Source organism: Nannospalax galili, unplaced genomic scaffold (genome assembly GCF_000622305.1).
Source record: "Nannospalax galili isolate Female #2095 unplaced genomic scaffold, S.galili_v1.0 scaffold206, whole genome shotgun sequence".
Taxonomy (NCBI): Eukaryota; Metazoa; Chordata; class Mammalia; order Rodentia; family Spalacidae; genus Nannospalax; species Nannospalax galili.
The window spans coordinates 529,388-533,440 of record NW_008358101.1 but is presented as its reverse complement, the minus strand read 5'-3'; the positions used below and the strand labels follow the sequence as shown (position 1 = coordinate 533,440).

General features: G+C 33.8%; 1 non-coding gene across 1 annotated transcript; it reads left to right on the top strand.

Moving 5' to 3' along the window:
* The first annotated feature begins 2,216 nt into the window (after positions 1-2,216).
* Positions 2,217-2,404, top strand: LOC115068137. Its single transcript, XR_003847515.1, has one exon. It is a non-coding gene; the product is annotated as a U2 spliceosomal RNA (small nuclear RNA).
* Positions 2,405-4,053: the final 1,649 nt, after the last annotated feature.

Sequence of the window (4,053 nt, the reverse complement as noted above, 5' to 3'; positions counted from 1 at the left end):
GGGTTCGATTCCCAGCACCCATATGGTGGCTACAAATAGTCCTTAACTCCAGTTCCAGGGGAATTTGAAGCCCTCTTCTGATCTCCGCAGCATTGCACGGCACGGGTGCACTCACATACATGCAGCCAATACCCTCATACACATAAAATTTAAAAAATAATAAAAATAATAAATAAAATACTAAAAAAATAATAATAAATACATACACATGAAAATGAATGAACTTGAAATACTGATTTGCTAGGAGGACCAGGAACATGGGCAATTTATAATTTCTTGTGATTTTTGATGTGTAGTTCTGACCATTGCTAGAACAGGTATCTAGCAGGCACTTGGTAGTTTTAACCTTCTGTGACGACAATAAGGGTGGAGCGCAAACATTCTGTCATTTGTATTAAAATGTCACAACACATTCAGCATCTCATCCAGGAATAACAGATGATCTGAAAGATTAATAGGCTTACTCTTCAGTGTTTTTAGCAGCATATTTCCACATCTTTTTTTGTAAGGATTGTTCTCTTTTGAATTCTTCCATCTGTTTCCATTCTTTTGTGTTTAACACAAAAGGATTGAATTCTAATTTTTGCATTCCAATCCTATTGTGAGGAGATAATAGTGTACTGTTTTCTAGTCTATGTACTGATATTGCTAATCAAAAAGTCTGTGCATAAATTATGTCTTCTCTTCCAAGCTGAGTATAATATTTCAAATCAGTTTAAGAGTATCAAAGATAATCAATAACTGATTGATTTTAATTATATCCCAAAGGTTCAGTTAAGTCTTTTGAGTAAATTGATTTGTGAAAATATCTTCAGCTCTGAATATACAGCCAAAGCTTTAATTCTTGATGTATTAGCAAGCTATCAGCCAATCTCATTGCTAAAAAGAGGCACGGCAATGACTTGGTAACAGATAATAAGGTCCTTTGGTTATGGTTATGGTGTTTCTAAATAGTCTATATTTGTTTTAACAGTATGAAATCTATGAACACTTTGTCACATATAATACTGCATTCATTACTGAGGTAATTTCCATAAGAATTTATTAAGAAAATTTAATGAACTATTTATGCCTGCGATTCATAAAGGTGTCAGTTTTCCATCTTCTCTATAACAATAGTTTTCCTGAATAAACCATGCCAGTGATCTAGGATTTCAGTTCATTCATTTCTTGGCCTGTATAACTTATTCAATGTGTTCCAGACAATTGTCCATTTAAATCATAGATACTATGATTGTTTGAAGCAGCCAATTTTCTTTCTTGCATCTATTAATTTAAATTGTGATAGTTCTGAAATGATTAATCAAATCTTTTAGGATTACATGCGAAATAAAAACAAACATAACTTAAGCAAAGACTCATGTATCTATCTGAATAAACAGAAATGCTTTAGTGCTTTATGTGTCTGAAATCTATTTTGGAAGCACTGAAGTATTTTCCTTCTTTCTTATTCTAAGATTCCTTATAGAAAAGAGAGGTTTGCAGATGGTTGAATTTGGAGGTTTAAGAAATCCATTGAGCAGTGTTGCATTTCTTAAACATAATGTGAGGGGATACAACAGGGAAGTGGGTATAATTTTTCATTTTCAGACTCTAAGAAAAACAGTTCCAAGAAATGTAGCTTAAAAATGATTTAGAACAAATTGAATATCATTTTTATTGCTAATATTAACCAAGTTGCATAAAGAAATGAATTTGGCTATTTTCAAGAAATTATGTGACAAGTTATACTTAAGCTTATTTCCAGATAAATATTGCATTTATATATTGTTTCTTATGTTTTCATAACTCTACCTAGAATGTATACCTGTGCTTCAATATTTATTACTGAAAAATATGACATATTAATTAGTTAAGTTTTTATAAATTGTTTCTAAAAAGACTGTATTTTGTGGTGTATCTGTATAATGTTTTTAAGAAGATCATAAACTACAAATATTTCCCATCTATGGTAAACTCCAGTGGAAATAATTTTCAAAGTCTAAAAATTATAAGCAAAAATATAGTACTCATTATAGTTGTATGGATGAAAAGGGAGTGACTCTACTGTCTCATATCCACCAATATGATTATTCCCAAGAGTTTATGTGGAAAAACCTATCAAAATGTGAGTATGTCTGGTCAGAGACTCAGTTATGCTGATAGAGATTTTGCCCAGTCTGAGGCTCATGCATAATAAACTGAATAAATTCCTCCAAAAAAAGGGATCATAAATTATTGCTTCTTAGTCTTTTGGCTTAGGGTAGTATCTAGTTTATCAGTTTACTATCTGGTATTTCTTCTACCTGAAGTCAATATATTAAGTGGAGTTTTGGAGCTGGGAGATGGACTTGGAGCTAGCTCCATCCATTCTATACATCAACCTTGTACTGCAGTCAGTACCTCCAGGAACCATGCACCCTCTCTTGGTTCAAACCAATTAGGCTAAAATCTCAGAGGTAGACATGGTCCTGGGAATTCTTGGAGAGACTCACAAAGCAAGGAAAATATTAAATATAGAATATCATAAGTTATGAACTCACATCTTCCATCCCTCAGCTTTATTTCAAATTTTACATCTTACAAAATCTGTAAAGTGGGTAAACCTTTATGTCCATTGGCAATGTAATTTCACGTGTGCCTATTATGCAGTTTATTTTAACTTCTCATTTTTCCTGAGAAGATTTTATCAAAATTGTAAAATGAAAGACATTTCAAACCAGGCAGACATTTATGTATTTAAAAAACCATATGTGGGAGTATGCATATACCCATACGTTTTCACACAGGAAAGGAATATATGTTTCTCTGTTCCATGGCTATTGGTAACCATCCTTAAACAGAAATTGAATGCTATGTGAAGGAAGCTCTGCAACTACTATCAACCACTTTAGACTACAATTATGTGTGTGTGTGTGTGTGTGTGTGTGTGTGTGTTGTGTTGTGTATTTGAGCTAGAAAATAAAATCCATTTAAAAAATTATGAAACGCCTAGATTTGGGATGACAAATTGGTCTGTGGCATGTTTTGATGATAGAAACACGAAATTTTTAGTACCCTTTTTCATACCAAAGGCTGTGTGTACAAAAGCAAAGGTTTTTCTGGAGATACAATGCTTTACCTTCAGGATTTGTATTACCTAAGACAAAATGCTTAACCATTCTGTGCTTCTACATCTAAGGTTAACAATGAATCTATGAATACTAGGTACTTCACAGAATTGTTATGAACTGAATACAAAAAGCTTTTGTGTGTTTCATTTCATCCTAAATCCATAACACAATACCTGGGCACGAAAAGCAATTATACGTGTTTGAGTATGTGTTGTTCACTTGAAAACTTTGAAGAAAATACAAAATAAATAATAGGAAGTAGACTGCTCCTCATTCCTCATGACATTTTGCTATGGATATCTACTTAATCTGAATGCTAAGGAGGACTTTTGAGACTGGAAGGGTCTTGATTTTTTTCTGTTTTATTTTTTCTTCAAATCTTTATATCTTCAAGGCTGAGTGAGGACAGTCCCTGGAGCATAGCAGATTGTCATTAAAGAGTAAAAATGAAGAAGAGAGGGCTAAAAGGAAAGAGAGGAGGGTGACAAAGAAGGGAGGAAGGAGGGTCAGATTTTATTTTTATCCGTATCCTTAGATTTTTCTCAGAGTGAAAAATCCACCATCTACAGTCATGCTTAAGTTCCAGAAATTTGCCAGTTGTTCACAGCTTTTGTTTGACACAATCTCATGCTCCCAGGGATCTTGGGACATTTTTAAGGCTTGCTGTAAGATTGCTACATTTCTACTGAAATGTTTTACATCTCATAGGCTGAAGTGAACCCCCTCAGCCTGATCCTTCTCTCTTCAGACATCAAGCCTTTAAATCCGGCTAACTCTGCTCTAGTCTTATCTATGCCCTAGCCTTGCAGGTCAGCTCCCTTGATTTAAGTCTATGACCTTGTCTGCCCTCTTAGAACAAGAAAATCTCCCTTGGTCTAACTGTTGTGCTTATGTCTAAGAATAGAATTCTGCCCTCCATACTTATACAAGTTTGAAACAAAAGCTCACAGAGACCATGTTT